Source organism: Anastrepha obliqua, chromosome 3 (genome assembly GCF_027943255.1).
Source record: "Anastrepha obliqua isolate idAnaObli1 chromosome 3, idAnaObli1_1.0, whole genome shotgun sequence".
Lineage (NCBI taxonomy): Eukaryota > Metazoa > Arthropoda > Insecta > Diptera > Tephritidae > Anastrepha > Anastrepha obliqua.
The window spans coordinates 42398032-42420483 of record NC_072894.1 but is presented as its reverse complement, the minus strand read 5'-3'; the positions used below and the strand labels follow the sequence as shown (position 1 = coordinate 42420483).

Sequence of the window (22452 nt, the reverse complement as noted above, 5' to 3'; positions counted from 1 at the left end):
TCCTGAAATTAATACCAAGAAGTGCTGCTTAAGATAGAGTGCGCAATTTAGAAGTAATTTCCTTTTTCAATGAACAATAACTGCCCTTCATTAGTGGGCGAATATTGCAGACTATGAGCACCTCTGTCGCCAAGGTTAAACCATATGCAAGGATACAAAAGCTTCAGATCTATGTAAATGTTTTCGAAGCAGTATTTACTCCTGTAGTAAAGGGTGATTTTTTAAAAGCTATATGAAAGTTTTTCAAAAAAAACACGTAAAATTCAGAAAAATGCATGAAATTTTTATTTATTTGAAATTTATATATTTGAAGATTATTTCATGCAAATGTTGACCGCGACTGCACTTCAAATGGTCCATCTACTTAGTCCAATTTTGGCATACTTTTCCAATGCTTCGGCCGGTATCTCACATATAAATGCTTTAATGATGTCTTCCAATGCGTTAATTGAAGCAGGCTTGTCTGAATAGACATGAGCTTTAACATAGCCCCACAAAAAGTAATCTAAAGGCGTTATATCGCACGATCTGGGTGGCCAATTGACAGGTCCCGAACGTGAAATAAAATGTTCACCAAACTCGCCGCTCAACAAGTCCATGGTTACACGTGCTGTGTGGCATGTGGCACCTTCTTGCTGAAACCACTTGTCATGCAAGTCAAGCTCTTGCATTTTGGGCAAAAAAAAGTTGGTTATCATTTCACGGTAGCGCTCACCATTCACAGTTACGTTATGATTCGCAGCATCTCTGAAGAAGTACGGTCCAATGATATCCCCAGCCCATAAACCGCACCAAACTGTGACCATTTCTGGATACATTGGCAGCCCTTGCAATTCTTCTGGCTGATCTTCACTTGAAAATCGACAATTCTCCTTATTTACGCACCCATTGATCCAAAAATGAGCTTCGTCGCTGAACACAATTTTTCGATAAAAAAGTGGATCTTAAACTTTCTTAACAGAACACGAATTTTTATAATAAAATTCAATGATTTGCAAGCGTTGTTCGTTTGTAAGACGATTCATGGTTAAATTATAGACCAAACTGAAGATATTTGACAGTGAAACAAAACGCAAAACGTGCGTCAGCTGTTTAAACCAACTGTTTAAAAAGATAATAGCTAAAAAATCACTCATTATTTACTGCGTTGGAGAATCAATAAGAAACTAACTGAACTTATTTGGCGTTTCTAATATGAGGCAGTTGACATGAGATAAGAGCGACTGGTTCGCTTTGCTGAGCTCGAATACGTACATATAATAACTGTGCCCATTGAGAAGATGAATTCGTTAATGTACTTCTTACCAATTTTTATTGGTTCAATTTAGATTATATATATATTGGTGCTTCTAATCACTTTGCTTCAGTTTGCCTAGGCAGGCTAAGTGCAAAAGTAGTCGGACATACCTTTTTCTCTTTGTACTATTAACATAAATAAAATAAAAACCGGTTATATTTAAAAGTCTTCAAAAATGGTTGTCAATTCTGTGAAAGTTAATGTAGGTTGTAGGTAGCAATATTTAAATATAGACTGCTATAATTTGTTCACGCGTGATTGATAAACAAGGTAAAAAATAATTTAAAGAATGTTTTTATCTGATTAATTATAATTCATTCCCTAAAATGGTTGACAGAGTACTGAATTCACATTTACTACTGGATTCCAATAGCGGTCGGTCTGTGCGAAAACTGGAAATTAAAAGACAACGGGAATTTTATACTTGGCCGGATATTTAATTCAGTTTTACTTTTTATCTTTAATTTTACTTATATTTTTGAATGAATTTCGGCAATGAAATGTATAATCTCCTCTTGAAGAATTTCAAAATAAAGCCAAGAATGTGAGGAAAGCCAAAAACATACCGAATGATAAATTTAGTTTCTCAAGGTAAAAAACGAAGCTCTCAATATTTTCTGTCTCCAGAAGAAAAGAAGGGAATTACGGAATGAATAAAAGAATTAATTCGGTTTTCCATTAAAGAGAGATTATCTCATTAATATAGCAGTTTATCATTGAGTAGGTAAACCATAGTTAGTGCAAGTTATTTATCAGAAGAAATCCAATGTTGGTTGGTATAAAAGCAGAAAATATTAGGAAAGCCAGAACAGTTTAACGCAGGGTTTGGTACGGTAATGGTTTTCAATTTAGTTTCCAGAACTTGAAGAATGTCTTAAAAACACTAGTCAGGAAGAAATTATGGTAGACCCTTCGCGTAAACATATTTAATGGATGTAATACAGGCTCCGGCACTCAAAGTGTAACCAACTTCAGACCGCTCGCGCAGCTGATAAACGGGCAGTCCATTGGCTAAATGACAGTTCAGAGTATTGCTCACAATCGCGCGGAAGCATTTAGTCCAATTTTACCACTGGGATCATTTTTACGTATCAAACGCATAATAGCTACAAAGTGTCTCCAGACGTTATCAAAGCTTACAAGTAAATGCACACAAACATTCCTCTGGCACATTACAGCCGTGATGATTGGAGCTATTCTTTCTGCAATGAAAAAATTTATCGTACATGTTTTGTGATAAACTAGACCTTATTTGGATGTTATCGGTATGGTTTCAGATGTAGTGAATCTGCCAGCGACTGAAAATTCATAACACGCCAAGTTTTAAAAGAGACCAATAAAAAAATGTACACTTACTACATATCTGCCGCCGGCTGCAGTAGGATAATGGGTTGGTGCGTAGTTACCATTCGGTAGTGCCCGAGATTTCAAACCTCGTTTAGGTAGGGCTGTGAGGAAAAGTATTTCTTCGAAAGCGACAATAATGTTAGATATGTCAGAGTTTTTTTTTTATAGATATACTTTGTCAAATTTAATACTAGTTGGAAACATTCGAAAAAAGGACGCAGAGTGTACTACTTCTCATCCGTTTGATTTCGTACTAGTCCCGACAAATAATTGACAGCTTCTAAGATATCGCGATATAAAGTTCATTTTGCTATTTAGAACAGAGAGGGAATGCAAACTAGTCTTGGTTGTAAATTCAGTAGAAATGCGCTCGTTCGATACTGGTAGATTTCCCTTCAGGGTAGGGGCACCTCTTTTCTGCATGAATGTAAACACTTGCGAATTTTTCTATTTGCAATACACGCCATTGGTTCGTTGAACTCTTTATTGTTTGGCGCCCAGTTCGCACTGCATTAAATTAAGTTAAGGTACACGTCGACTATCATTGGTATGTTGTTTGTCATACATACATATAAAAACAAAGGGTAGTCCATTCTGGTTCGGCAAATTACGTTAAACTAAGAATGCAATTAATATCCTATGCCTTTACCATTTATGTTGCCAGCTCGAAAATTACTTATAGTTCTACTGAACAAATGTTTGCATACAATACATATCTTGACAAAAAATATAACTTACATGCAAAAGCCTGATGGGCATATTCACTATTCACTATTTATATTGTTCACGCAGTTTTAACATATGAAGGTAACGCTGTCTTTTTTACTGCTATTCCCACTGCATTTCTACTGGCGTTTATAGTTGTACCGAATTTGTAATTTTATATCAAAATTATTTATTTATTATTTATTTTCTTTCTAACTTATTTAGAGATTTGTTCATGGAATTAAATAAATAGAAGGCGCGGCATGAGTAAATTGTATTTTCGAAGGGGGTTCAAGAAGTACCGGTGTTAGAAACGAAGACACCATTTCTTCAAAATTTTATATTTCAATACATGTAGTCCTCTTTTAGAAAGATACACTTCTCCCAACGCTTCGCCCATTTTTTAACCCCTCGAAATAATAGAATTTGTCGAACTCTCCAACATACACCTCTGTCTCGGCGACGACTTCTTTGTTTGAAAAATTTTTTTTCCCGCCATTTCTTTATCTTAAGGGACAAGACAAGATCGCAGGTAGCTAGATCGGGTAAATATGGGTTCACAATAAATAATGAAAGTTTGAGAGTCCCAAATACCTATGTTAACTTATTTTTTAGAAAATAAGCCATTAAAATGTTAAAATAACTTTAATTTACTACAATACCTGGGAAAACTGCTCACGTGCGCTAAACGGCGTTTCTCATTTAGATGCACTTTCTTGAAGGTTAATACAATAGTAAAATACGAGGTGTGTTCAAAAAGTATAGCGTATTTAGAATTTTCGCAGGTTACGTATATCCGAATTTCGATTTTTTTGTGGCGATGTGTTGGTACTCATGTCTCTCACTCATGCCAACGAGTTCGGTCATTTTGAATGTTCAGTTAATTGTTGACAGCTACTTTGCTTGCACGTGTTTCGGATCGTCTTCGATTTTTATGTATTAAAAAAGATGGATCAAAGAACCTGTATCAAATTTTGTGTGAAAAACGAAATTAAGTGCGCGGATGCATTCCGAATGTTGACTGTGTCATACGGAGAAACTACTTTGGACCAAAGCAACTTTTATCGGTGGTACAAAATGTGCTCAGAAGGCCGAGAAGATGTGAACGACGAAAAGCGTGCCGGACACCCGAGCACTTCAAGAACAGACGAAAAAATTGATGAAGTGGTATTGACCAATCGTCGAATCACCGTTAGAGAAGTTGCTGAGAACCCATACACATCGATTGGCACGTGCCATTCGATTTTTTTTTTTTCAATGATTTGGCATGAGACGGGTCGCCGCAAAATTCGTACCAAAACTGCTCAATTTCGACCAAAAGCAGCATCGCATGAACATTGCTAATGAGATGTTGGACTCTGTCCACGACGAGCCAAATTTGCTCCAGAGGGTCATAACTGGTGACGAATCGTGGGTTTATGGTTATGACGTGGAAACCAAAGCTCAATCATCTCAATGGAAGAACAAAAATTTCGCTCTTGCATCACGATAGCGCCCCTGCTCATACATCGTTGCTTGTGCGCGACTTTTTGGCCAAAAACCACAAACTAATGATGCCATAATCTCCGTATCCCCCAGATCTGGCCCCCTGTGACTTTTTCTTGCTCCCGAAACTGATGAGGCCCATGAAAGGACGACGCTACACTACGACTGACGAGATTAAGACGGCATCGATGGAGGAGCTGAACAAGATACAAACAAATGATTTTTTGAAGTGCTTCGAATATTGGAAAAACATTGGCACAAGTGCATAATGTCTCATGGGGATTACTTTGAAGGGGACAAAATAGATATTAAAGAATAAAGAAATAATTTTTGAAAAAACACAAAATTCGCGGTACTTTTTGAACACACCTCATAGAACAACTACGACAAATTGAAGGACTTTTGAGCTTCGCTATAGTTGTTTTATGTCACTTACTCGTGCGTATTTTTCTTCTAATCTGCACTTCACTTTTTATTGCAACGATAGGTTGTTGTTGTTAAATTTACTTTGATTTGCTTATTATTGTTTTCTCCTTATTACTATTCCTTTGATATACTTATTATTTTGTGATCTTATCAGTTTCTGGGTCTCTAAGCATTACGAGACTGAATCTATCGGTTAAATATTGGTTATATAAAGGGGCGGGAAGTGTTGTACACTTTTGCAGACAAAAATATATTTGTGGAGTTCCCAAGGTACCCTACAAGTCATATGAATCATTGGGTGGTATCGATCTTCACAACGTTTATCTTAACAAACCGGCGCTACGTGCCACACAAGTAACGAATCCATTGATCTTTTACGGGAAAAGTTTCCGGACCGTCCTATCTCTCGAAGAGGTGGTCACAATTGGCCACCGAGATCTTGTAATTTAACACCTTGTGGCTTTTTTCTTTGAGGCCACGTGAAAGACAAGATCTACGCCAACAGTCCAGGGTCGATTCAAAACCTCAAAGATGGAATTCGTGTGGCTATCGAGGGCATAAGGCACGGAGGGCATGTGGAAGGAGCCTGCGGAAGCCATAGTAAACTGCTATGAACCACAGCAGGAAAGGGAAGAATTCCAGGAAGCAATAAGAAAAACCTCTGAATTCATAAAGGCTTGGTTGCAGGAAGTAAGAGGGCTAGAGAGGATGAAAGCTTAGAGATTGCTCGAAAAATACGGCTACCTATGCAACGGTGATTTTAGAAAGTCAGCCACCGTGAAACATAGAGTAGATAGAGGAGATGCAAAGCCAATTCGCCAAGCTCCACGTCGAGTAGCACTAGTAAAGCGCGAAGAAACAAACAAGTAGAAAGCTGAATGCAGTCACGAAAAAGCTCATTTATCCCGCGCGAAATGATTTTCTACCTTTGATTTAAAAAGTGGTTACTAGCAGGTGGAAATTGAAACATTTTTTTATCCGTTTAGACTTTCCGACATAAGATTATACGACACATTGTGAACCACCTAAATGTTGTCATACTCGCTTCCGTTCTCTATTTGACAAAGATGACGCTGACACTATGACTGGTATTGCTAATTCCATATACGCTGAGTAAACTTTCGTTGCGCAATGCACCAACCACTGCTCAGTCGAAGTAGTTGAACCGTAAAACCGCTGTTTTATTAGTGTAGCATAAGATGTGTAAGTAAGACAATTACATTATTTATTTTTATATTGAAGTATTTAATTATTATATGAATACATAGCGTAACCTGTCCTATTGAACAACTCTATTAGGCGAGTATTATTTCCTATACTAAGCCTTAAATGTGGAACAAATTACCCTCACTGACGATGAATGACCGCACAAAGGAGGTTTTACTGCTTACTATACATATTTCATTACAAAATACTTGGTTTAAACTTTCAATTTAGTTTAAAATATTCAGTTGTTAACTTTTTAATAATGACTCCGCCCTCACTATTTTTGAGAGAATTTCTTACATTTCCTTTCATACTCCTCCTGGTATAAATAGTGTGACTAATCGCATCATAAAAGTAATTTCCCGAAACACGTATGTATGTATATAAGTTTGTAATTCACCCAGTAATAAAAAAATATAAGCAAGCAATTTTATATACTACATAATAGCTGATTAGCACAAAGAACCGAAGAAGATAAGGAAAAAGACCAAGGGAAGCAATGACTAAGGCGAGACTATAAGGCTGTATTCTCGTACATCTGTAATAAAGTATCTTCAAATTTACCTAAGTAAAATTAAACAAATAACTTGGCTTTAGCGACAGAATATCTTCAGAGGATAAAAGCGTTCAAGTCGAAGAGTTGGTATTTATAATATAAGTTATTGCTTCGAAATTGAATTTTAATAAAATGTAAGCTATTTAATTTAGAAAATAAAAACCAAAATAACTGCCTTTTTTCCGCAACAATCTATATTAAAATCTCCTGAGCCAACGTCTAAATTCTTGGTTTGATTATCACTTGTGTCGAGTTAGGCAGACAGCAATTACTAGGTTGTTCAATAAGTTTAGCGGTTCGACAAAAAAAATAAAATTCTATAGTTTGAATTAACTTTATTTTTCAATATAGTCTCCCTGAACATCAATACACTTGATCCAAAGAGATTCCAAACTATGACTTTCATGCCTGAAGTGAGCATCTGGAAGGACTACAAAATGCGTTTATAAGCTGAAACCTGATAGAAGTCGCTAGGAGCCAAATATGGTGACCACGGTGAGCGCTCGAACAATTCGAGCTTCAATTCGAGAATTCTAGCCAATGTCCGTGACAATGCTCTTGTGTCACGGTGCATTGCGCTAATGAAAAATAATTTTTTTCGTTTGCTAATTTGGACTTTTCTCACATATTTTTTTCTTCAGCTGATCGAAAAAGTTACAATAGTATTCGGAATTTATTGTTTTATCAGTTTGCAAGTAATCCACAAGCAAAATTCCTTTCTCGTTCCAGAAAACTGATGCTAACACCTTCTTGGCCGAATTGTAGACACGAACTTGTTTCAGAGGTGGAGAACCAGGTCATACCACTCTTTAGGCTTTTGCTTCGATTCAGAGTCATGGTGATAGACCCAGATCTCATCCATGGTGATGATTTGGTCTACAAAATAAACTTTAACCTTAGAAATTGTTCTAAATGTTGTTCAGAAAGTCACATTCGAAGGTGTTTTTGTTCTATTTTTAGCGAATGCGACACCAATTGTGCTCACAGCTTTCTGAAACCCAATTCTTCCGTGTAATTATTGCTGAGACTGCTCAATGAGATACTCAGGGCGTAAAGACATTTAGTAGAATCCCTAAATCTCTTCCAGTCACTCGACAATTTTCCAATACGATATTCTGTTTTTTCTACGATTTATAGTGTTGTGGCTGTTTTTAGATCGCTGCTTGACGTGAATAATCTTCAAGGCTTGTACGACCACGTTTAGCAACCCATCTTTCTACAGTACTATATTAATTAATGCTGAAAAGTCCTTATACACTTTCAACATTCGTTCATAAACTTCCATTGCTTTTAATCCTTCCAAAAATAAAAAAAAACAATCATTGCACGACACTTGATTTTTTCCATTGTAAAAATATTGTGACACGTCAATACTAAATGGCTTGTAAACATGGAATGACAGGTTGAAATGAAACTTCACCCACGTTCATATGAAGAATGTACTAATATCATAAAAAAAAATAATTATGTTTAAAAAAAATATATATATTTAATATGGGCTAGTAGCAACTTCCTCTCTTATCGAACTGCAAGACTTATAGAACAACCTAGCATTTGTGATGGGCTACTTAAAGAACTGATAAACTTAGTCATGCAAGATACTCAGCTGAGCAAAGCGTGAAAATAGTCCGGTGTTAATAATTTAAATGTGTTATGAATTTAACACTGATTGGGAACTAAGGGAAGTACTAATCCTCTAAATTCGAATTCAGTACCTACTATGCAATTCCAAACTATCTGAAAATGTAAAAAATCCTTATATAAAAGTACAGAATTCATGAATATAATTTTCTATAAGTGCACCACTTCAATATTAAGAGATTTCCTGCAGGTCTCCCACATTGCGCTCATATAAGTACATAAGTTTGTATGCATGCATGTTTTCATGTGTTTCTTTACGACACGGTATGCACGTATGAACAGCACTGAAAATGATTCACGTGCCAATGGGCAACAATTGCCAGCATGAACAGAGAACAATAATAACAAAGTAGAGAACTGGAAAATCACTTATGTCGTCCTATATTTAGGCGCGTGGTTTACTGGCGTGGTGAGTAACTTCAATGTGTACGTTATCTTATGTTGTTGTTTCTTATTTATCGCGTAAACTTCACACCTGCATACAGGGTGTGAATTTAGTTTCATACGAGGTACATTCATGTATGATTAAGTAAGTAGTTTTTGATTTTCTTTTTGTCTTCTGACTTCTAGTACGTATTTATCCATAAATGGGTGCAAATAAACAAATATTTTGTATTCAAGTATCGATTGCGATTGAAAGTAGATTCCATATAAGATTACATACTTATGTTGATAAGAGGTTAGAGCCATACATGGAAAATAAATGGTACTCTTACATTTTTTAAATTATCACTTTGTAAAGTGAGTTAATTATCACATTGCGAGTGTTATATGCGAGAACAATTCAAAAAACACACGTAATCTGAAGTATGTGACGTTTTTTAGCTGCTAAAGAACTATCGATTACGATAACTATGGTTTTACAGCTGATAATGGCATTTCTGTTTAGCAAGGTTGTGCAAGTCATCATGAATCGTTTAATGCCAGAACAACGCTCCCAAATTTTGGAAATTTACTTTGAAAGAAAAAAAATCTGTTCGCGAAGTTCACAGAGTACTGGTGGCATCACCGGTCTTTACTTCTTTCGGATTGAGGAAGGAGCTGCCGCTACGGTGAATGACGAGTTCTGTCGAGCCATGCAGACTGAATTTTTATTTACAAAAATAATCAGCTAAACATCGACGATACTTGATTCCAAAAAAACGGCGCAACTTGCCATGCAGCGAGCTTAACAATCCATTTATCGCAATATTCAAGACACATTTGACGCCATCCTGCCAGATTTATTGAAATAAGTAGTCAAAATGTATATATATATATATATATATATATGTAACTCGTAGCCGTGGCGGACATATGCAGGACATTATATTTAAATAATAAAAAAGTTCATTCCAACTAAATTTCTGGTTTGTATTATCATTTTAAATTCTTGAGCTCTTAAGCAATACCCTATACATATAGTACTTATGCACGTATAACAATTTTTCTGAATATCCACTTTGCGATTTACTGCAACTGTTTTATGGCTAATTGCGGCATTAGTATGGAACATTTTATTCTCTTTATGGAAATATTCAAAGATATTGGCTTTCACTGAAAATACTAGAAGGGAATTGGAAAGAACTGAAAAATCAGCATGACAAATTAACAATGGTAAGCAGAAATTTCCTAGTTATTCCTTAGTGGCGACGCTCGACTAAATTCTCAGCACGATCTCCGGTCTTTCATTCCAAGAGTTTTGGTCAGTAACTAATAGTTCAGAAGTCGCCAGGATATCATTGAATGCTTTGAATTATTTATAGTTAGTAAATCAAAATACTTCCTCAAAGATAGCCAAAAGCTATCAGTGTGAATAGAAACTAGTTTTTTAAATAAATGTATCTTCTTAAATATGTACGACATAAGAAAATTTCTTCATAGGTAATTTATTATAAAAATAATGAGAAGACGAAGGGTCCGGCACTCGAAGTGTAACCAATTAAAAAGGCTATAGATTTAGTTTGAAAAATTACTTTTATTCAATTCAAAGTAAAAAATGTTTGAAAATAATACAAAATTAAGAATCAATTTACTTTTGCTCCATATGACCACTGTTTGTCTTGATTGTGGCCTTGAGACGGTCCAGAAATGAATTGCAAGATGCCCAAATGTGACTTGAAGGTATTTTGGCTCACTCGCGGGCAATAACTTTTTTCAGCGCCTCGAGACTGATGAATCTTTCAGTTCGGATCTTGGTCTCCAAAATGGTGTGAAGAGAATAATCGATCGGATTCGCGTCTGGTGAATTTGAGAGCCATTGTGTAGACGTTATGAAGTTTGAGGCGTTGCTTTCTACCCATTCTTGGTTCACTCGAGCTTTGTGAGACGGTGCCGAGTGCTGTTCAAACGTCCACGGTCTGCCACCGAAATGATTGTCTGCCCACGGCTTTAAAGCAACCTCCAGAATACTTTCCCGATAATATTTCGCATTACCTGTGTCGGGTGCTGCCTCCTGGTGGCCAATCGATGAGTCAAAATCTCATATGAACGGTCGGTCAAATGAACCCTATCGTTTTGGAAGTTCACGAATTACTAAACTTGAAAAAATTTGTCTCGTCAGAAAACACAATGTTTGGAAATTGACCGCTGCCTGTGTATCAGCTGCGCTAGTGGTCTGAAGTTGGTTACACTTTGAGTTCCGGACCCTGTAAGTAAAACATTAAAAAATGCTTATGAAAAAAGGTATGTCTCGAACTAATACTGAATAGGTCTGCCAATATTGCACAGCTTAAAAAATTTAACAACAAGTTAAACAGTTTTTGAAAGTTATTGAAATAATCTGAAACAAGCCTTAAGTAGAGATTAATTTCGGACAGGATTACCACCTATTTTTCAGAAAAAACATATGCATTTACACATTTATAGCTTTCTTTTGCAACCAAATGTTTGCCCCGAACTTTTTTCCTTTCTTTCTTTATTAATGCAGAACCGCCTAAGCAATTTTGGTCGAGTTCTCACCCGAGGCACTGCTGTTATGTCCAAAACCCAGCGTCAGTCCAGAGATTCTGGATTATTTAATCTTCTCACACCCAAAAGGGGAGTTCAGAAGCTACATAGGGGATACTTGAGTGAAATCCGGAAGTTGTGAGCTGCTTCAGCTCTACAGTAGTGATGATCAGAGACTTTCTCCACTCTCACTCTGCTTACCCTTGGTAAAACCATGTCCATTTGGACCGGTAATATATAGATTCTATTACCAGTAGCAAGATCCGTTTCTTAATTGCTATTATTATTACCTTTTTTACAATGAGATCATCTAAAACGTGACGTTTGACGACTGCTTTGAAACAAATATCCACCACCAGGTCAATAGCCTATTGACTATTTGATTGAACACTCGAGTGCTTTTATGGATACTTACACGAAATATGTGACTGTGGTGTCTTTAAGCATATTTATTTCTTTTGAGTACTATTAGAGTGGAATTTTAACACGCGCCTCTTAATTTTATGCACGCAGGGTTTTCATTTTAGCGATTAAAATTAGCGTGAAATGGGGGTTGACAAATGTAAAAAATAATGCAACGTGACATGGTTGGATGAACGCGTAGCAAAGCGTTAGGTACAAAGGCTATTGTGGAAGCTACAGTAAAAGGTAGTAAAACAAAAAAATGTTTTCTATGTTAACCCTCCGGTGGGCAGATGAGTCTGTCCGGAACTTTTGTGGAATTAAAATATTTTTAATAATATATTTGAAACTTAACCACCCTTTATATAAGTACATATGTATGTATGTATGTATGTTAATCCCTCTGAACTCAATAAGTTCGAATGTGACTACCGAAACATCTACCACGGGTTAAATGTGTAGCATATACATACTTTGTAAATACTAGGTTGTTCAATAAGTTTTGCGGTTCGATAAGAGAGGGAGTTGCTAAATTTTTTTTGTATTGTTGACGCAATACAATGGAAAAAATCAAGTGTCGTGCAGTAATTGAATTTTTATATTTAGATAGTTTAAAAGCAAGGGAACGAATGTTGAAAGTGTATAACGACTTTTCGCCTTTAAATAATACAGTAGAAAGATGGGTTGCTGAATCTAAACATGGTCGTACAATCCTTGAAGATGATTCACGTCAAGCAGAAAAAATATAGAATATCGTATTGGAAAATCGTCGAGTGACTAAGAGAAATTTAATAGAATCCCTTGGTAGCTCATTGGGCAGTGTAAGCTAAATTGTGACTGAAGTATTGGGCTTCAAAAAGCAGAAAGCAGTGTGGCACCCACATTTGCCAACAATAAGGTAAAAATACCCATTCGAATGCGACTTCCTCAGCAACATTTAGAGCGTTTTCTAAAGGATAAAGTTTATTTTGTGCGTCGATTCATCCCTACGGATGAGACTTGGGTCTATGACCATGATTCTAAATCAAAACAAGAGGCTAAAAAGTAGTGTGAACCTGGTTCTTCGGCTCCGAAACGAGTTCGTGTCCAGAAATCGCCAAAGAAGATATTAGCTTCAGTTTTTTGGGATATGAAAGGAATTTCGTTTGGGGATTACTTGCAAAGTGGTAAAACAATAAAATTTGAATATTCGTGCAACCTTTTAGTTTGTTAGTTTGCGCAAAAACAAAAAAATTCACAATAGAACCATGTCACAACAGCATTTTGACAATAGCTGAAATGAATTAAAGTTCAAATTGTTGGAACATTCACCGAATTCACCATATTTGACTCCTAGCCACTTTCATCTGTTTCTAGACCTAAAAAAATGCATGCGTGGATAGCGTTTCTTCATCAAATGATGAGGTCGTAACAGCTGCGGAAGCGTATTTTGCAACCCTTCCAGATGTTAATTTAGGGACGTACTCGTATTGATATTCAAGGAGACTCTACTCAATTATAGAGTGTATTTCAAACCATACAATGGTATTCTTCTATTCGAACCGCAAAACTTATTGAACAACCTAGTATATGGCGCGTTTTATGATGCATAGCGAAGGCTTTTTTAAATATGTACATAAGTTACAATTGTGAGGTTTATGGATTGATTATATCTTATCTTATTTGCATTTACACGAAAAGTGTTTGTACACAAATGTTATGTGTATTTATGTGTGTAGGTATGTACATCGGTAAGAAGGTTTTTTTACAGGAATAGCAATCGTTATTACGATTACTTTTAGACAAACCTTTGTCATTTAGTAAAATTTGTATATCATTTTAAAGTGAATCGGCTTGGTTTCGTATATCGAACTCACTTCGTTTGATAGGATTCTAAATAAGGTTGCCGCCTGATTTTAAATTATTTCACAAATTCGCAAGTATTTAACAAATTAAATATCACAATAAGCGTAGCAAATGAGATACATTTTTGCAAACCAGAATTGTAAAATATTTTTGGATAGGTTTGCCATTGTATTTTTGGTGTAAAACCTATATTTTTATAATCATTTAAATAGTTGAAGTATAGTATAACGGATACATGTATAGGTAAAAAACAGGGTGAGTCAAAAATCAAGAAAAAAACTAATCGCGAAATGTGTTGTCCCTGAGAAGATTTACATTTCTGCTTTAAATTATTTAACACTTTACTGCGTTAATTAATAACGCGTTGAAAAAAATATTTCACAGTGGAAATAGTTTTATTACATTGACATTGAGGCAAATTAAAAGAAAAATAATGGAAAAGTTTTATATTTTTGTATTTTTTCACGGAACCATATATAAAAACTAGTTGCAAATTATAGAAAACAGTTGGAAAGCGGAAATAATATTAGGTGCGCAACTAAGTTATCGCTGCTTTTTTTGATAAAAATAAAACTTTATTCTGAACAAATGGTTACAAGTGAATCATTGAAAGTATTGCCCATCGCTGGCTACTACTCTTTCCCATCTTTCTGGTAGATTTCGTATACCGTCGCGGTCAAACTGTTAATCTTTGAGGCTATCCGCGGATCAAGCCATTTTTTGATGTCTTCAAATGAATGGTCAGCTAGACCATGTGCCATCGATCGGAACAGGTGATAATTGGACGGCGCAATATCTGGAAAATATGGCGGATGGAGTAGGATTTCCCATTTCAGTGTTTCCAGGTAGGTTTTAACGGGTTTGGCAACGTGAGGTTGAGCGTTGTCATGCTGTAGAATCACTTTTTCATTCCTCTCCGCATATTGCGACCTTCGCAGCGTGAATATTCGGCCGAGGCGAGGACGTAGAAGCATGACCGGACAGTCCCCATGACTTTCTTTGAAGAAAACCCTTCCTTTTTTTGACGCTGGTGCAGTTGTTCACAGGCGAAAAAACGACGTTCAACATCGATGGTTTTAACTCATAATGAACCAAAGTCCACTGTTTCTGAATCAGTCCCAAAGCATGCAATCGCTTGGAAATGGATTGGCGGTAACTCCTAATACTGAAGCAAGCGTTTCTTGTGCTTGACCCGGATCTTCATTGAGCAATGCCTCCAATTCAGCGCCTACGAAGGTTGTTGGCCTTCCTTCACGCGGATGGTCGTTAACATTAAAATCACCGTCTTTGAAGCGACGGAACCAATCTCGACACATTGTTTCACTTAAAGCAGCATCTCCATAAACTTTTTGTAGCTCTCGATGCGCTTCAGCCGCCGTTTTCTTTTCGAATGAAAGAGGAAAATCAACACTTCCCGCATATAACAATTGTGCCGCACAAAATCAGGCATTTTCACAAAACCAAAAGTATATGATACCAAAACAAAATCACTAATGTGTCAAAGCAGTTTGTTTACCATTTGTCTAAGCATAGTTTATGACGTTTAGGTTATGTTAGAATCGACTAGCACACACTGCTGGCGGCATCTATTGACAAACAGCGGGAACTTAGTTGCCCACCTAATATTATCCATCGAGAAATATGAATATATTGATTCCATGAAAATATGTTTTTGTCAAAAAATACTTACGTTTTACTCTGTTATTGTGTATTGAAAATGAATCACTTCCACTTCATTTCTGCTGTTTCACCCACTTGCACAAAAGTGAGGCTATTTCGGAAGATCATAAAATCATAATTTTTTTTTGCTTTTTATTATTGTTATTATAAATATTCTTGTTATTATAATTATTTATTTAATGGAATAATTATAATATTTAATTTGTAAATAAAATTGAATCAAAACTGCACCATATATGGGCTCATATGTTGTAAAGGGTTAAACACAAAATAAAGTATTACATGTAATGTGATGGTAACCCTATTGAAAATTATTTCTAAAATAAGGCTCTACCATTTATTTGGTCTTAAAGTTTTTATAATTTATTTGGACTTTTACTAATTTCAAAAATAAACACGCAGCATGTGACGGTAGGTTAAGTGACCGCGAGAAAAAACGGGAACATACCAATTCTTCGGATAGCACCGTATAGTATTATGTAGTACTTATAGTCGTATAGTGTATAGTATTTATTATTTGTTGGTTGACTGTATTCATTTTATTTCACGGTGTATGAAAATTTAAAATAAACAAAAAATAAACAAACACTAAAAAACTTGCGCAGTTTTAAACGATTGTTCACAATGGAGCATTATTATTAGCATTATATGTATCCAGTTTTGCAATATCTTGAATTTTTATTATTAATATTTTTTTGTTAATGGTTTCCTCAGGCATATTTTTTAAGTAAGTAATTTTTCTCGGAACACACGTTTTTTATGCATTCATTTTAATCAAAATTCACCGCACACAACAACAATAAACAACATTTCGAGTGGCCATAGATTTTGCAAACGCATTTCACTCTCATAAAAAGTCCTGATATGTCTAAAATCTATACGTTTGTGTGTATGTACGTACACATACTACACACATACCCTCAAAGACCATGCTGAGCCATTTAGACACTAAGGTGTTTATAACGACAATAATGAGCAGTTTTGCAGTCAGCATTAATTACATAGTTAGCATAAAATTGACAGGTATTTTTCACTTCTTTGAAATTGCGACAAGCGAAAAGTATTCAGTTTCTTCCCGAGACTAGAGGAAAAAGGAATAGCTTGCTAAGCAATATTTTCAATAAATAATAATGAAATTATAAGCACTTACATATGTGACTTTCAGCATACCGATTTGATACTATGCCAATACGCACACACACTTATGCATAAATAATACATAAGCAAATACCCGTCCACGCGATTCGTACCATCGCAATTACCAAATTCATACTTAGTTTCATATTTTATCCTAGCTACCAGAAGCGTCCGATAAATAAGCAACATTTCCACGTAAAAATAATAAATAACAGATATTGAAAATATTTAGTAGCGAAAATAAAAACAACACATTCTTGTAAGTAATATAAAAGTAAAAGCCGAAATAAAAATAAACAAAACGCAAAATGACAAAATGACAAAAACAGCGTGGCAGCTAAGGAAAACGCGACTAACAGAGCAAGTAAGCAGTCGCCCGACCAATGTAGAGTTCATGCACACATACACGCGAGTACATATGCACATTAGGGTGGTCTAGCCTTTTCATGGTGAGAAGCTCAAAACTTTTACATCAGAAAAAAATTTAATTTAATCTCAAATAAACCAATTGAAACCTTAAGACAAACAAGTAAGGAAGTGCCAAATTCGGTCCGGCTAAAACTTTATACACCAGCGCACATTAAAAAAAATTAATTTGGGCTCGCTGTGACAGTGAGAGTTATAGTTAGCTTTTAACTGGGCTGACGGTAATTTAGGCTTAACATATAAAAAGTGAGGGTAAAATATATGCCGCATCTAAATGAAGTTAAGACTTGTGCCAACTTAGGGCAAGCCGTTATTAAGTCGTTACCATACACGCATTTACCCGAGGCGTGACGCTATCAATTTTTTACATTTTTAATTGGGCGTATTTCTTTTTTTAGGTTCACTCTTTATACCAAATTTTAACAATATCTTATATTAATTGCTTATAACAGATATATAACATTTTTTGTCTGTATATAACCGTTAAATGAAGAGTTACTGTGGTTACTGACCGATTTCGCCAACTTCCTATACCAACGTACCTACTAATTTCTGTATCAAGTTTCTATGAAATATGTTTGCTTGTGCTCAAGTTGCCATACTCATGGTCGGACAGACATGTCTAAATCGACTCCTCTAACCATTTTAAGCATTTTTGTATGTATATGATTATCACATCCACCGAAAATAAGAGAAGGAGCTCAGTTGGATTAGATATCGAGTTATCAGAAACTTTTGCTTTATCAATCGGTAGTTTTTCATCCACATCTAATACAATTTGCAATAGAATAAGGTGAATTCGTGGTTTAAATAAATCAAGCAATTATTACCGCTGTATTTACCAATGAAACTTATACTAAAGCAACACTAACGGTTAAAAAAATGGCAGACTTGCCAGAACAGGTAAATAATCTAAATAACTTTTTGGATAAAAGGCTACTGTGTACGTTGTGGTAATTCTCTTTTACTCCTCGAAAGAACTTATTTCATAATAATGCAAATTTTCAAATCGTTTCTCCGATGAAATTTTAACGAAATTTTTGATATTTTGTAGATTTTGTTAAATAGCCGAGATGTCTGACTTTCTAACAAACAAAATAAGAAAGCTAATGCCAGTTAAGTGACAAATCAGGCAATATTATAAACCACACGTTTCATATTTAATGTCATTACAACACACAGTCTGAAAAGTCCCGGGCCTAACACATAGATCGCACTAGGCTTACTGCATTCACCTTTTTTCAGTTAGTACCAATCTTAAAAAGACAGTTGTTAAAATTCCATGTTATTCTATTTATTAGTTCGTGAGATATTGAGCTGTTGTTGGTTTCAAAGCAATGGATCAAAAAGAATTTCATGTTTTAATTTTACTCTGCTTCATGATGGGGAAAAAATGCTGCTCCAGCAAGGCAACGGTGATTCGCTAACTAAAAACGTTGTTGTAGAGACACTGATGATGCACAAAGCAGTGGACGTCCAAATGAGACGGTAACACCAGAAAACATCGTAAAGAATCACAAAATCGTTTTGAAGTTGCGTCAGTTTGCTGTCATCGTAAATACATATATCAAAAGTACGCGTTGGCTTTATATTGCATGACCATCTGACTATGAGAAAGTTCCGTTCAAAGCGATTGCCGCGTTCGCTCACTGTTGTCAAAAAACAGGAATTTTTGCGTTGGTAGGTGACAATGGATGAAACATGGGTCCATCACTTCACTTCAGAATCGTCATCTGAGTGGACAGCAACTAGTGAACCTCGTCCAAAGCACAACAATCGGCTAGAAAGGCTATGGCCTCGGTACATTGGCCATTCGAATATCTTGGGAAGGGAAATACCATCAACAGTGAATATTAAGCGTAATTAGAGCGTTTGAAGACCGACATTGCAAAGAAACGTCCGCATGTGGCAAAGAAAAAATTGTGTGTCATCAAGAAAACGCACCGTGTACAAGTCAATAAAAACAATGATTTTGAACGAAAAAATGTGTTTTCTTTGTCAATGTGTTTTCTTTGTCAGGCCCGGGGCTTTTCAGCCCATGTGCTATATGTATAAACTGAACTGAATAGTTGTGGCGGAATCTTTCTGTCTGAAAACAGGCAGTAGTAATCACGACTTCGTGACATAAGGCAATCAGATTACCATATCTGCATGATCGTCAGGCAGTACTCAGAAATAAACCTGGATGACTGATTTCCATTCATAAGCGTAGTGTAGCTATGCAATGTGGGAAGAGCAGAAGAGGAACAACTTAAGATTTTTATAAAAGTTATTACTTAACCAGCGAAACCACTGGGCCTATATGCACTGTATTATGACAAACTCACTATAAAACTTATAGAGCTCATTGTTTGTTCATTCGGCTATAATATTTGCAAAGGTGCATAAACCCTTCGCATAATTTTTCTTTGCGTATGTTGCTATAGCCCAAGCTGCTAATATATGTTAAGCTCAGCCAAGGTGAACCACCTTAATGTGTAAATTCGCACCTCAGTTTAAAAATTCCTGTCGTTCGCTTGATTACTCTTTCAAGGGCAACCTACTTATGGAGAGTCAGGGGGTTGATAAATTGAGAATAAATTTGAGTTTCCCAAAAGAATGATGTTGGTTGTTGATCATAAGAATGGTATCAATAACAGTCAATAAGTCAATGGAAAAGTAGGTAAATACATTGTAATTTTTGATGTTATGTTTAAAATAGTAATCATTTAAAAATGTGTAGAAAAAATATGGAAAAATTTAATATCAAATTAAGTTAATTAATGGAAGAAAATATTTTTCAAAATATGTTTATATAAAAATGTACCTAATTAAACTGCAAGATAACTTTCCATTTGAAATAATCTTTTGGTGTAATTAAACTTTGTTAGCCGTTAATTAGTTATATTGCTTTGAAGCGTCGAATAGGCAGCTAAACAAAACAAGCAAACAAACTGTGTTAGAAAAAACATAAATATTACTCACATACAGCACAACCAGTAGGTCATTCGCTATAAGTTGGACACTCTTTTTGTTTTTTTTTCTTCGCCCTACTACTCACTATTTACACTCAGTCTGCTTTTCCAATTGTCGGAAAAACTATTCACTCAAAAAACTAAGCACCTTTCACAAAAGGTGTAAACATCCACTGCTGTGCCACTTAGTCACTCTTCACTCTTTTAGACTATATCTTGCACAGTTAAACCTTCTAATCACTTCACTCACTACTCATTTTGTACCGCACAACCGCGTCGTTGGCATATCGAATTTCGTTAATGTGCCGCCCTGGAAAAACAAATGAAATTCATTCAACACAGACGCCGCTTTGTCGAGCTTATCGCTTTACTTCATAAAAAACCAACCAAAGTTATATACGTATGTACTCTTGTGTATGTATGTATGTACGTATGTACATAGATAATACACGTAAGTTCTTAAATATTTAACGAAAAAATTTCACAATCACATATTCGTTCCTTCTACACTGTCATCAAATTGCCACAAAACTAATCGAGAACCAATGTGTAAGTTCAAATATCGAAATATCGTTGCGATTTCACGCAAACCATTTTATAGTCTCGACTCGACTCGATTTGCCCAATGCACATTCTTTAGGGTAAATTGTAACATTCGCGTTTTGTACTCACGTTGTACCGAATTGTATTCCAGGAGTATTCGTGTCGCACTAATATATTTATGTATATGTGTATATATAATATGTATATATGTATCAGTAGATACGTACATATATAGCGCCGCGAAACTTGAACTTGTTGCCGCTTACACGTTTCTCACATCAATGATTTACTATAGATTTTAGCAGCACGTTTTAAAGTTTAAACGAAAAACAAATATCTACTATATACACTCTATACATAAATATTGCCACACTCACTTCGACAGACCGGCAGATAGAATCGCGTACTCATTTGCTCGCATAATCGTCTGCTTGTAAAGTCTGAGAAGTAGTAGCTGGCTTGCTTCGTTTGGCCGGATTATTGTGGTCTCTCAAAGTGACAGAGTCAACAGTGGCAAGCATAAGCAAGCATACTAACTTCATAGCAGCTGACTTCGTTTGTACGCCAGACTGACCGACTGGCTCACACAAATGGATCTTTCCATATTTAAATATGCAGTGCTGTGCTCTGAGCTGCCGCTCATTTCATCATTAGTGGATTGCTTGTTTTGGGCTCTCTTTGTTGCATGCTTGCACATCGCATGTGCTATTTCTCTCAACGGCAATAACTATTTGCATGTCGTTAACAAAAATGTGGTTAAGACATGCTAGAGCGCAGTGGTTTGTAGTTGAATAAAACTTGCTAAAAAATTTATGACTGCTAATAACTTTTATATAATTGGGCGTATTAATAGAGAACTCGCTGCTTAGTTACTCTCTACTCATTTGTGGTGTAAATGGGCAACTTGGCTCGCTGTACTTGAGCGTGCTTGTATTTGTACTAACCATATATGTATGTGTTTTATAATAAATATTTAGCACATAGTATTCCGGTCAGATATGTGCTGTTTTCCATAAATGTTTATTAGTTAATTAGTTGGTAGTAAATTGAACAAAAAAATCTGGCTCACAGTTGCACAAGTAACTGAGAAAGATAGCTCTAATAACTTCCTTTTCAAATTTTGGGCAGTTCATTTGCTAGAATGTAAAATCGACTATCTTTAAGAAGTGATTACTCCATAAGCTGTGCGCCTAAATTCTATATTAGAGAAATGCTATTTGACATTCAGCTAATCCTTTTTTTAGATTTTAGTGAACAACAAAATAACCAAATACCAACTAAAATAAAGAAAACTTGTGTGAATACCTCGATTGAAACAAACACTTCTTATGCTTTTTACCGCTATAACCGCTCAAGCAGGTCCAATTGCCATAGATGGTGCATGATGTTAGGTATCAGGATTGCCAAACTCATCCCAAATATCATTTTTGGAGAGAATTAGATCCATTGAAGAACCCAGGCATGTCGTCGAACCCATGCCAGAAGGCTGGCCATAACTCGAAATAATGCCTATAAAAATTGAAGAGATAGAAATGAACAAGAATCAGCTGAATGCATGCCGTGTAGTTATCCATCATGATTCAACAAGTAGAGGGCCATTCTGGGAATTTTGCAGTTGTGTTTTTACAACCTTCTCAATTTTATCAAATTCGTAGGTTGATTTTAACACATTTTTCAGCGGATCATCATATCAGAATGTTACTTAGTTGCTACTTTGGTAATGAGTTTTTCGCCGTCATCTTAATATACTCTCCTTGCACTAAAATTTTCGGTCCTCTGTACGATGTACAATCTCTTTTGGCCCTTTTTGAACATTCAGCCTCGACAAAATATGAAAATATAATATTTATTTAATATATGAAACTCTCTCAACT

At 35.7% G+C, this 22452-nt stretch overlaps 1 protein-coding gene across 1 annotated transcript in view; it reads right to left on the bottom strand.

Moving 5' to 3' along the window:
• The window catches only part of LOC129241254 (band 3 anion transport protein-like), a 188491-nt gene extending 167724 nt beyond the window's left edge, over window positions 1-20767 (bottom strand). Inside the window, exon 1 of the mRNA XM_054877491.1 lies at window positions 20046-20767. The gene's annotated coding sequence lies outside the window, so the exon portion shown is untranslated. The remainder of the gene's footprint in view (window positions 1-20045) is intronic.
• Window positions 20768-22452: the final 1685 nt, after the last annotated feature.